This window comes from Heloderma suspectum, chromosome 4, assembly GCF_057233095.1.
Source record: "Heloderma suspectum isolate Gila_16-S chromosome 4, 16-S_ref, whole genome shotgun sequence".
Classification (NCBI taxonomy): Eukaryota; Metazoa; Chordata; class Lepidosauria; order Squamata; family Helodermatidae; genus Heloderma; species Heloderma suspectum.
The window spans coordinates 211,964,727-211,978,267 of NC_139461.1; the positions used below are offsets into that span (position 1 = coordinate 211,964,727).

General features: G+C 43.4%; 1 protein-coding gene across 9 annotated transcripts in view; it reads left to right on the forward strand.

Annotated features, from left to right (window-relative positions):
* Positions 1 to 13,541, forward strand: part of SLC44A5 (solute carrier family 44 member 5) — a 279,038-nt gene that overhangs the window by 199,347 nt on the left and 66,150 nt on the right. For 2 of the 9 annotated variants that reach the window (XM_084852201.1, XM_084852200.1), the window contains one exon: positions 10,655 to 10,827. The exons of 6 other annotated variants lie outside the window; for them this stretch is intronic. The gene's annotated coding sequence lies outside the window, so the exon portion shown is untranslated. The remainder of the gene's footprint in view (positions 1 to 10,654; positions 10,828 to 13,541) is intronic. One more of the 9 variants, XM_084852199.1, reaches the window with a different exon arrangement.

Genomic DNA, 13,541 nt, shown 5'->3' on the forward strand with positions numbered 1-13,541 from the left:
TCTTTATAGGGAAAACCGGGGAGGGAGATTTTCCTTTGTCAGTGAATATGTATGAATGGGCTCTTCATTCCACATTTGATTGGAGTCAAAAACTCAGAAGTTTAGATCCCTCACTTCTAGACCATAGAGCTTGGGGAGAAAATGATGGTTGAAATCCTACCACATGTACATGAGTGGCTTGAGTAGCTTTTACACCTGTACAGCTCAGGATAGGTTTTGCTTGTTGCTGTCTTTCCAAAAACTTGACATAGTATGGGTAGAGGACATTCAAATATTCTTGCAACATCAAAGTTGGTGAGTTATGATAATAGGTTTTCTCTGTCCTGCTTCAGTGATGGTTGGCTCTTGAATTATTATGAGCCACAGAAATATTTATTACAGAAGCTATTCTTTGCTATCATTGGGTTAACTTTGCCATTGGAGCTGATTTAACAACCAGGGAAGTTTTTGTAGAACTCAGTTTATAATGTTTACTTTCTGAGTTTTCTGGTTTATTAAGAATTTTAAACATTTTTTAAAATTGCTGGAATCAAAAATCTAAGGTAGTTTTGGCCTAGCAAAATATACATATATAAGAGAAAAACAATGCATTCTCATAAAAAGATCCAAACAGATCGAAGAATGGAATAATTCAAAAGAAGAAAAACATACTATAACTTGGATTCCTTATAGTAAGATATACTAGCGTCATCTCAAAATCCTAAGACGGACGTGGGAAATAGTGTAGCCCTCCAGATATTGGTGGATTGCTACTCCCATCAGCCTAGCCAGCTTAGCCCATGGTGGGGCATGACGGAGTTGCAATCCACCAACATCTGGGCCAGATCTACATGAAAACCCATGCAGAAGCATGTTCAGCTTTTATACAGAGTATCATAAAATCAGCTTTGGTCAGCAGCCTCCAAGGCAGGAAAAAAAGAGTATACATCACCTAAAAACCTGCTTTCACAAGTCACACAAGAGCGCTATAAACTGCCCTACTTTGGGGTTGGGCGGAGTCCCGCCAGTTGAAGTGAACGTCATCAAGTGCAGGGATGCTGCTCAGCAAATGAAAGAGGCTTGTTCCCTGCCCTGTCCATGCTCCTGCTACTGGCTGCCCACTCTCCTTCTCCTCTGTGTATTCCTTAGTTGTAAGTGTATTGTACTAATCGATTGCAAAATACCATGGCTGCAGGCTCCTGCTACTGGCCACCCCCTCGCCTTCCCCTCTGTGTATTCTTTATTGTGCTCTATATCAGCCAGCTACTCCACTATTGTGAATGAAACTGTTCTAATATGAATAGGAAAAAGCGGCTAGATTGCTAGTGTACTACCGTGAAGGTGTGAAACAGCGTGGTTCTGATTTTGTCAGTGGGAAAAAGGTGATACAGATTTTCAGTGGGGGTAAAGCAGCAAGTATGCTATTCTAAATGCTTGAAACAGTGCTGCTGCAAGGTTTTGAATGGGAAAAAGACGCAACAGGTTTTCAGTGGGTAAATGCTTGTGAATGGGAAGTAGTGCTAAGTGGGGAAAAGCCTGTATCCAAAAGATCGAATGGGTGTGTGTGGAAGGGGGTAGCCTCACCCCTTGACCAGGGCACTGCCAGGTCACAGCCAGGTCACAGAAATAAGCACACCTAGGATTTAATGCAGGGCATATTGTGGTGGAACTTCTCCAGAGCCACATTTAAGAAAAACAATGCACTGAAACGACTTTCCAAAAGTGCGCCTTTTCCAGAGGGAAGCTGCAGGGTAGCTGCAGATTGGCGAAAGTGTTAGCTGTCATGAACCCTGATGTGTTCTCCCTCTGCATTAAATCGGGCATGTAGATTGGCTTGTGAATGGCAACACATCCTTGTCCTAGGGAGTTTAGTGATATGAAAACATGCTTTATTATTTTTCAGCTCTGAATTTTAAAATTAAGTTCTCCAGATTACTCTTCTTTAACCCCCCCCCCCCATATCTTATTCTTCCATGCTTTCTCAAAACGAAGAGTTTCGCTACCCTGGAGGAATCCATTGGGGGTTACAGAGACCTTATTTACTTACGATGAGCCTCCGGGTGGTGATGTGGGAGGTGTGTTGATTGACCCACAGGGATCCCAGCCATCAGTGCAGCCTGCTGTTGTCGCTATGGCAGTACTTGTTGCTAGTGACAAAGTCGACAGGAACAAAAAGAAAAAATGGACCATGAACCAAGCAGAACCAGAGAGGCTCTGGCTCTGCTTGGTTCTTTGTGGGGGAAGGGTGGTAGGCAATGCCCACTCCCACATCTGTTTGCAACACCCTAAGCTACTGAAGGCCCAGGTATGAGAAGGCAACTTTGCCTTGCTGTGTCTTGGCCCCCTGTGCATCTCTGCACCTCAGAAGAATACACTGTACTACTTAAACTCAGTATTAACTTGAGCTTTGCAAGTGCTTCTGTTTTTGCAAATGCTTAGCATAGTCAGCTCTTAGTTGTTATAGGAGAATTTGGGGATTGTATTTTCTGTTGCCACTAATTCTAGCCCGCCTTCAAAGACATTTTGGGGGATTAACCACTGGGACAGGAGGCCATCTGTGATGTGATAAACAGATTTTTTCTTATGAATGTTTATACAACAGCTAGCCATATGTATATATTCAGGATCATGTGTCCTATTATCTGCTTCATTGCATTGGTAAATTGGTAGTGTTAGAAAGCAATAAGCACAATTTGGCAGACCTGTGTTTCCACATATTAAGATATTTTTGAAAAATTACCTTTAAGGGAAAACAAAAATAGCAATATGGAGGAAACCTGCAAACTCTTAACAGTGAGGTTCAGAATGCTGTTGGCTCTGATTGTCAACTGATTTGCATTCTGTTTTTAAGTGTCCATGGAAGTAGTTGTTTTCCATGTTTTCTCTTCGATGTGGACAGCCTTTCAGATTAGTGTTTGCAACCACTTATTCAACCCCAGAGAAACAAAGGAGAACAAAAAGAGAGGATATCTGACATATATGTTACAATGACATATGTTCATAATGTCTAGTGTCTTCTTTGTGTGCTTGAAGCACTTTAGTGAAAGATGTTAGCATAACTTGATGGTTTGAAATGTAAAGACTTGACAGGTTTTTGCACACATAAGTCATTCCTGTGTTATCCCATTGTTACACTAAATGCTGACTCATTAGGAATCTCAAAGATTTATGTTTGGTTTGGTTTCTGGAAGTTGGCACTAAGGATCTGTCAAGTAATATGGAGACTTGGAACAACTATTTTGGCAGGCAATTAGACTAACAATGCTGGAACAGTGTATGAAAGTGTATTCTGAACTACTGTATACTGAGAAAGTTATTAGGATAGTTGCCTCTGAAGGGCCAGTATTTGTCCTTTGAATAAGATTCCTAATTATCTGTTGCATTAAAAATCAGTGCTGATGTTATGAATGACTGTGAAAATAATTTCAGTTTTAAGATGGAAATGCTTCTTTTTGTCTATTGAAGCTCAAGTATGGTATGAAAATAATGTGGAGTTATTTACATTGGAAACAGTAGAGCATCCTGCAGATTTGATTTTATTTTGCAATAGGGTAGCAGTTTATACTATTTCAAATGAATCATAAAAGATAATCCCCCAAACATCAAGGACTGTTTAATGTATATCTTTTGGTATTTTAGGTCAGATTATCATTTTTGTATTTTAATTGTTTTAGTATGAAAGCATGATTTTATGGTTGTTTTGTTGGTACGTGTTTTATTAATATTATAAGCCGCTCTGAGCGCCTTTCGGAAGAAAGGTGGGGTATAAGAATTTTAAATAAATACATAAATCTCTTTCAGCCAGGGGGCTGCATTCCAGTGGTGGTCTGGGCCAAAGGCAAAGGGAGTGGAGCCAAAAAAATCAAAGAATACCAGCATATTTTAGCTTAAAGCTCTTACTGCTAGTAACCAAGCATTAGGAGATACATTTCAACATTTTAGAATGGGGAAAAATGCATAAAAGCCAGAAGCTACCAAATTATTGGTGCTTTGGAGAAAGGGGTGGAGCCTTCTGGGGAACCATGGATGGTCAGATTGGGGCCCCTAGATGGGAGCGTTTGGCTATCAGGCGTGAGGTTCTACACCCCTGATTTAGACTGCCTTCAGTAATGTAATGTGGGAAGAACAGGAATTGCAGCTAACTCATGCTTCCTATTCTTATTGTTTCTTTGTAATGTCTGAAATGGTGTGTTTATATTTTCTCATGGGGTAAGATATGCAAGCTCCCAATGTCAGAACAGTTTATGCATTTCACTAATGGAGGAGGGCTAGTCCCACTTCAGAAATTACTAAGAACAGAGAAAAGAAAGTGCGAGCACTTACTGTTTCCTGTTTTCTCTGCATTTTATACAACATCTGATGCTGTTATTTTTAAATTTTTACAAATAATGCCACTCTTAGTAAATATAGCTTCAATTTTCTGTTAGTTCATCTTCTGTACACCTGGATACCATTTAATTTAGTACTTCATTTTGGATCAGCAGCAGTTCATTGCATCAAATAGCTCCAAAAAACACCACCCCTGCTAGATGTCTAAGGCTAATTATGATAATAGCCATTGCTATCTACTTTCTGTGACTGTTGTTCAGTTTGTGTCTATTTGTTGTTGAGTGAGTATGAAAAAGAATAAAATATTTATCAAGTGCCAAATCATAAATAGTATCCTTTCGTTTCTACTTATGTTCAGTCAAGATATATCCCATCTACCCTCTGCATCCACAGAACAGATGTGATCCCCAATTAAAGGAAGCTGATTTCACAGCAAACTCAGATGAATCTATTTGCCAAAAAAAAAAGTTGCTTTGTAAATGAAGCATGCACTTGTAAATTCAGAAGGAAAAACATTCAACAAAGAAAACCATGTTCCTTAAAATAGGTTAATCTAGCTCTTGTTTATTGCCTTATTATGGTTGGACCCATAGGACAGATGCAAAACTGCAGTGTAGCAAGAACACTTCTGGGTTTTTTACAGCCACTGCTGTGGCAGGGAAACATTTTCTCTGATTCTAAATCAGTGCCTGATGTCTGTAATGGACAGGATGAGGGCAAAGCAACTGAAGCTTAATCCAGACAAGACAGAGATGCTGGTGGCCAGGAGTGCATTTGCACAGTTAAAGCTCGTGCGCCAGCTGCGCCCATTCCTTGAGATGCCTGACTTGGCCACAGTGACACATGCTGCCCAGATTTGCATGGCATGACAAGCCACGATCAGGCGTTAAATATTCAAAATGGCTACTTGCCCACACCACCGCCCACCATGGCTTAAATAAGACATGGTGGGCCATTTGATCATGTGAACCAGCCCAATGTCGATTAATACTACTGATCCATGCTTGCTGTAGCAGCATGGATTTCTGATCATGGAGATTTCATGGAGATTGTTTTGCGCTTAATCTTCAATAGAAAAACAAAAGGAGAACTGAAACGTCGATAGATGCTTAAAAAAATGCAAAATTAGTGAAATATATGGTATGCCCAATGCATTTCCATCTCCAAACCACCATTGCATTGGGCAACAATTATGTTCGTGAACTGTTTGTTTCTATACCGCCCAATAGCTGAAGCTGTCTGAGCGGGTCACAAAAATTAAAACCACAGAGTACAGCATAAAACAATATAAAATATGAAAGCTTAAAACCACAATATAACAGCACAACCAGAATAAAACCTAGTAGCCATGCAGAGATTTAAAATACAGATTTAAAACACTAAAGCTGAAAGATTAGGAAGCTAAAACGCTAAAATACTGGGAGAATAAAAAAGTCTTCACTGGGCACCAGAAGGAGGTCAACCTAGATGCCAGGCAAACCACTCTAGGGAGCTCATTCCACAGCCGCAGGGCCACAGCAGAAAAAGCCCGCTTCCTGGTTGCCACCCACCTCACTTCCTTTGGTGGGGGCTCCCAGAGAAGAACTCATGAGGATGATCTTAGGGTCTGGGCAGGCACATATGGGAGGAGGCGATTCTTCAGATAACCTGGTCCCAAGCCATTTAGGGCTTTGAATGTTAATAGCAGCACTTTGAAACAGTCCTTGAAATGGAGTGGCAGCCAGCACCGCTGGGAAAATACTGGCTTAATGTGAACTCGTTGTCCCTACCCTCAGGCCTCAATAACTGAAACTCATCCAATAAAACTGGACCAGACGGTGCTCTGGACGCCTCTACTAATGGAACTGCATTAATCATGGTATCCAATTAATGACAAATCTGAGTGACTTTATCTTCAAAGTGCCATGCAAATTCATCACAGCGTGCTATCGAGGGTTCCACAGTTTCTCTCCCTCGCTAGGGGTGGACGAAAGTCACTTACCTGTCGTCGAAGCTTGTTCGCGGTGGGGGGGAAGCGCTTCGCTGCTCCCCCTGCGAAGTTCAGGCCGGGGGGGAGGCTTCCCGCCTCGCCCGGCCGAAATTCAGGCCGGGGGGGGAGGCTTCCCGCCTCGCCCGGCCGAAATTCAGGCCGGGTAGGAGGTTTCCTGCCTCGCCCGGCCGCGAACTCCAAAGTTTTTTTAAAAAACAAAAACGCGCCCGTGATAGGCTACGTGACGATTTACGTAACCTATCACGGCTGACTTTGCAGATCTAGCTGTGATAGGCTACGTTAATCGTCACGTAGCCTATCACGGGCGCGTTTTTTTTTTTCTTTTATTGGAATGGCGGCGGTGGCAACCGGTCAAAAGACCGGCTGCTGCTCCCGCCCCGCACGAACACCCGCCGAACCGCCAGCCGGACCCGCCGCCGGGAGGGACATTCGGCAAAGGTAAGTCCCGTCCCGGGGGGGGGGTGCGGGGGGTGGGGGGGTGCGGAGAATTTCTCCCCAAAACTTGTTCGGGGGGCCGAACACGTTGGCGCTCGGCCCCCCGAAGTTTCGGGGAGAAATTCTCCGCCATCCCTATCCCTGGCCCAGAATGTAACAGGCCACAAACCACTAAGAAAAGCTCTGCTGGACGACACTGAGATCATGCAATGCTGGTGGAAAAGAACTGTCTCTTTGCCACCTCACCGCCAGACAGTAGGCTCGCTAAGGAGCTCAGACACAGCACGAGTTTTCCTCCACCTGTGTTCTAGCTGCCTCCCCTCTCGTTTCATTGCCTTCAGCTCGGGTGTATACCAAGCAGCTGGCCAGGCTTTGCTCAGAGGGAGAGAGTGCTTGGGCGCAATGTTGTAAACTGCCCGAGTCCTCTCTGCATTCCACAGAGAAACCTGGGTTTCGACAGGAGCACTAGCCATACCAGCAGGAAAATCCTCCAAAGCCCTCTGGAATCCATTGGAATCCAGGGGCACACCATTTTAATAGGTCCCCCATCCTTGCAGAGGGGAAAGGCTGCCAAGAGACTAAACCTCAGTAGGAAGTGATCTGACCATGACAAAGGGACAGGTGTTAATTCCCCCACTTTCAGATCACCATCCTCCCTCCCAGTCAAGAAAACCAGATCAAGAATGTGTCCTTTTACATGCGTTGGGCCAATTACATGTTGGGACAGCCTCATGGTTGTCATGGCAGCCATGAAGTCCTGAGCCACCCTGGATACAGTGGCCTCAGCATAGAAATTGAGATCCCCCAGAACCATCATCCTAGGGGTCCTCAACACCAAGTCCAAGACCACCTCTGTCAGCTGAGGCAGGGAGTCTGATGGGTAGCGGGTTGGATGGTACACCAGCAGAATCCCTAATCTGTCCCGGGTGCCCAACACAAGGTACAGACACTCAAGATCCACACTTGAATGAACAGGAAGCCTAGAGAGGGAGATTGAATTCCTATAGACCACGGCCACCCCCCCTCCCCAACCCTGAAGTTAGTGTTGGTGCTGCAGCCCCCACTCTTAAATACCTGTAGGGTAGAAGAGTGACTGGTCAGCTGATGGCAGTAGCCAGTGGAAGAGGCCTCAGCAACCTTGCTTTGGTAGGAGGCTCCACCCCAAACACTGGGGTGTGTTATCCCAAAACACTGTCATCCCAAACAGCTCTGTTATCCCAAAACACTGACTCAGTTTTGAAACCATTTGTACCTGTCATTGATCTGCTTTGCACATCAAGCAACCCACAATATTTTAAACATTGTGGGTTGTCATGTATAAGGCAGCATGCTAGTTCATGGTGCCCAATCACTACCACTGCAAATGGGTGTGACTAAACAACCCAGGGATACTGGGTTGTTTAGCATTGCGTCTGTACCCACACCTCTGGTTTATCTCTCTCCCCAAAAGTCAGAGATATAACCCATGGTTTATTCAAGGGTTGTTTCTCTGGCTTGTTCGAGGAGAGACAAGGCAGAAGTCCAGGAATGTATGTATGTATTTATTTTCATTTCTATACTGTCCAATAGCTGAAGCTCTCTGGGCGGTTCACAACAATTAAAACCAACAAGCACACAGTAAAACAATATAAAATAAAAACATTAAAACCACAATATAACAATACAGCCAGAATAAAACCAGCATAAAACCTAGCAGCAATGCAGAGATTTAAAATACAGATTTAAAACAGCAAAGCTAAAAGTCTGGAAAGCTAAAATGCTAAAATGCCTGGGAAAATAAAAAGGTCTTCACCTGGCGCCGGAAGGAATGCAATGTAGGTGCCAGGCAAACCTCACTAGGGAGCTCATTCCACAGCTGGGGTGCCACAACAGAAAAGGCCATCCTCCTAGTAGCCACCCACCTCATTTCCTTTGGCAGGGGCTTACAGAGGAGGGCCGCTGAAGATGATCTTAAGGTCCAGGCTGGCACATATGTGAGGAGGCGATCCTTCAGATAACTTGGCCCCAAGCCATTTAGGGCTTTGAATGTTAATTCAAAGCACTTTGAATCAGGCCCGGAAATGGACGGGCAGCCAGTGCAGCTGTAAAAGTACTGGCATAATATGAGTTCATTGGCCAGTTCCTGTTAACAATCTTGCTGCCCTATTTTGGACGAGCTGAAGTTTCCGGACCGTTTTCAAAGGCAGACCCATGTATAACGCATTGCAGTAATCCAGATGAGAAGTTATCAGAGCATGGATAACTGTAGCTAGGCTATCTCTGTCCAAATTAGGGCATAGTTGGTATACCAGCCTAAGCTGATAAAAAGTGTTCCGTGCCACTGAGTTCACCTGTGCCTCAAGTGACAGCTCTTGGTCCAAGAGCACCGCCAAACTATGAACGTGATCCTTTAGGCGGAGTGCAACCCCCTCCAGAAAAAGGTTGAATATCACCTAGCTGGGCAGATGAACAACCTGCTAACAGTACCTCCGTCTTGTCTGGATTGAGTTTCAGTTTATTGACCCTCATCCAGTCCATTACCGTGCCCAGGCACCGATTCAGAACAGCCGCTGCCTCACCTGGGTTTGAAGAAAAAGAGAAGTAGAGCTGGGTGTCATCTGCATATTGATAGCACCTCAGGCCATACTTCTGGATAACCTCCCCCAGCGGTTTCATGTAGATGTTAAAAACAGCATGGGGGATAAAATAGAGCCCTGTGGAACCCCATGGCATAATTGCCATGGCACAGAGCAATAATCCCCCAGCACTACCTTCTGGAATCAGCCATCCAAGTAGGAGTGGAACCACTGCAGTGGAGTGCTTCCAACTCCCAACCCGGACAACATATTCAGAAGGATACCATGGTCGATGGTATCGAAAGCCGCTGAGAGGTCCAGGAGAATTAACAGGGTCGCATTCTCCTTGTCCCTCTCCCGGCAAAGGTCATCCCACAGGGCAACCAAGGCAGTCTCCATTCCAAAATAGGGGTGTACGAACCCCACCTACCTGGCTCTGCTGGGGGTCCACGGGGCGGGGAGGCGATCCGGTTCTCCTCCCCGGAATCCTCCCTGGCCGGCTCCACTCCGTAGCGAGTCTGCAGAGCCGCTGGCCGTGGCCAGTCTTCAGACGCAAATGGCGTCCGGCATAGGTTTACGTAGCCTATCACGGTAAGGCAAAGGGACGCAAATGGCATAGTGGACGCCATTTGCATCTGAAGACTGCCACGGATGGACCTGGCTGGACCCAGACCCAGCGGTGCCAGGTAGGATATGGCCAGGTTGGACTTCAGAGGGTGGCGGGGTGGGGTGGTCCATTCCGCCATGGACTCCTCCACAGACTTCTTAGAATCCGCCCCCACCCGGAGTCCATGGCAGAATTCTCTGCCATCCCTATTCCAAAACCAGGCCTGAAGCCCGATTGAAATGGATCTAGATAATCTGTTACATTCAAGAGTGCCTGGAGCTGTCCTGCAACTACCCGCTCAAGCACCTTGCCCAGGAAGGGGATGTTGGCCACTGGCCTATAATTGTTAATGTCCTCCGGGTCCAGGTTAGGTTTTTTTAAGAGTGGTCTGATTACCGCCTCTTTTAAAGAGGCTGGCACCACTCCCTCTCTCAAGGAGGAATTTACAACCTCCTGGACCCAGCCTGACATCCCTTCCTTGTTTGATGTAATAAGCCATGAAGGGCAAGGGTCAAGCACACAAGTGATCGATCGGACTTGGCCAAGCACCTTGTCTGCATCCTCAGGCCTCAGTAACTGAGACTCATCCAGTAGGCAGCATGCACCAGGGTTTTAAAAGTCCTTGAGTTGCTGCAACATTTAGCCCTAACAAGCCAGAGTTATAAAGCCAAGGTTTGAAGTTGGCTTACAATCCATAGCTTGTTTGAGAGCAACAAGCCAGGATTTAGGTCAGACATAATGCTAAGCCTTTTCTACCAGGTGACTTCCTGCTGACTGAAGCTGTTCCTGCTGGCAAGAGAAACCAATTGGGAGTGATCGAGCAGTGTGCATGATCACACTTGTTCATGAACAATAAGATGTGAACTTGGGTGTGACAGTTCCGTGTCCAACACTATCTACTGACCATACTGTTCTTCAGCAGGTTTGACATGGTATATTCCTGTAATACCCTGCTTCGTATAGGGTGAAGCAGGGCATTACAAACATTTGTGTGCAGACAGCATTATAAGTTGCCATTGGTGGGAATGTACTTCTTTCTCTATGTTGTCTAGTGTTGGAGTATGAAAACGAATTGTAGATAAAAAATCAGACTTAGTAAGACTTAGATCCTGCTAGCAGCAGTAGCTAATTCTAAATTATCTGTACAATGCAGGTGTTATGTTTTGTAACTGACATAGCAGGAGTGTTTTAAATCTCACATGACAAGATTTATTCCTGCTGGTGTCTGTAATAGTGGGGAAAATTAGGGAGGGGAGGAAATCTTATGTAATGTTGAAATATTTGAAAAAGCACAATAACCTCAGAAAGATGGAAGGTTGCTACAGAAATTGCATTGTGTATATGTGTGTTTTAGATAGATAGATAGATAGATAGATAGATAGATAGATAGATAGATAGATAGATAGATGAGTTTAATAACATCTCCAAAAATTGATGTGTTTGGATGTGGAGTTTTTCTACAATAGACACAGGAAAACATTAAAAGACAATGAAAACCTCCTTTTGTCATACATTTTGTTAAGGAGTAGTGCACAGATAAATATCCCGTGAGAGTAAATTGTTTTTTGTATGCTCAGCTGCATAAAAATCCATGAATTAGTAGATGATAGGTACCACAATTTGTTTTTAAAATCAAGATCATGCCTAAAGTTTTTTAGGTCATTATGTTTTAATATGGGACTTCACTTTGTAGTGTGCAGTGCAGAGGTAATTTTATTGAATTCTTCCAGATTTCAAACCTCAGAGAGATGTAGGATTGTTCTTGCAAGGCCAGTGTGTATGTGGTACCAAAAAGTCTATTGATTTACAGTGTGGTACAATGCTGCTAACTTGTGCAATTTTATTATGTGTCTTGCAACATCTGAGGTTTTTTCTTGTGCCTGAAGGCTCATTCCTGAATCCTGGCTGTCATTAAAATAGCATTTATTTTAAGTACAAAACTCCAAGAATTACTGCAGTCTTGTATGAACTTTCACACAACTATGAAAGTTTCCTGTGAATTACCATTTACTACTCTTACAGACCTTACAGAACTCATCTTCAAAGGTTAATTTTGCACACCCTAAAAAGACACACCCAGAAGCTCAAATATATTATTCTACTAGACATCAACATTAATTAATTAGAGACATTGTCTTCTTACAGCATAGAACAACCTTGCCCAACATTGTGCCCTCCAGATGTGTTGGAGTACAATGTCCATCATCTTCAGCCAGCATGGGAGTTGTAGTCCCACATATCTGGAAGACACCAGGTTGGGGAAAGCTGACATCGTACAGCTGTCTGTAATATACCCTTCTCGTGCTGCTGCCTAAATGTCTGCCTGTCTCAACTGAAGAGATTTAATGAAAAATGTTCAACTACCCCATTTCACTTTAAATGTACAAATGCATAACGGTGGAATCCCCCTGTGGATTGATGGTGTTATTAATTCTTGCTAAATTTCTGGTAAAATGGATTTAACATTAACATGATGTGATTTCAGAATAATTATTACCACATTTTGAAGTAGACAATAACTGAGTAAGTGTGTTTTCTGAATCACAAATCTCCAGGCAAATAGAGGAGGGGGTATTCTAGTCTCTTACCAGTTGTGGAGAAAGTTATTTATTTTTTACTATATTTTTATATATATTTACTATATGTGTTACTATAATGCCTTTCTGGAACCAGGCAGCCAAGGCAGTTTACAAAAATCAGAAAACAAGAATGATAAAAATATACTATCATAGTAAAACATTAAAAACAATCTTAAAAACCAATTTTGCGTTGTTCTGGAGAAATGGCTCACTCATTTTTAAAGATGCTTACCTTTATTCTCCCAAAGATATTATCTGACCTTTACTAGCATTTAAAAAGTAAGTTTCTATTCCTCGTGGTGGTCAAGTTTCATAACATGATGGAAAAAAAAGGTAAAAAGCTGGAAGCAGAATAAACTGCCCCCCCCCCGATACCTGCTCACATAGTAATAATTTTGGGAAACCCCGACATAATGGATTTTGGATACAGTTATAATATTGATGTAACAGAGATGGAGGTAAGATGAATGAGAGATGCTTTAAGATTCACGGTTTTAAAAAAGGTGGAAAATAACCCCCAATTTAATCCATTTATGCAAAACAACATGTGGCTATTTAGAGTCCGTGATGGTGTACTACCTTATTACTTTTTGCCCTAGCACCTCCAGAGCGCAAGGGCCAATGTGCAATCTGCAGTTGACTGTTTCATACCGGCCTTTGTGTCTTCTTCCCCTATCACTCTAATGTCAAGGGTGCTGCTGTGCCAATGACCTTGGAGAATGTTTAGTTTCGAGTGTTTCTAAATTTAAACACCACAAAATCAAGATGTGATGATGTGGCAATTATACAAGAGCAAGTTCAAAGCAATTTACATAAACTGGGGTTTGAAAGTACATTTTAAGTGGCTCATGCAATTCAGTGTACAGAAGGAAGCTCAGAAGCGTGAGTGAAGGTGGCTTTGTTTGTCTAGCTTGGTTCAGTACCATTGTATGGCTTTATGCCAACAAAGCTTTTGTAATGCTTCCCTGTCCTCATTTTAATAACTGTTATTTTCTAAGTGCATTACCTCATATTCTGGCTGTAAGCCAGATGTATCCTGTTGGGAAAAAAATCTGGGAGAGAGAAAT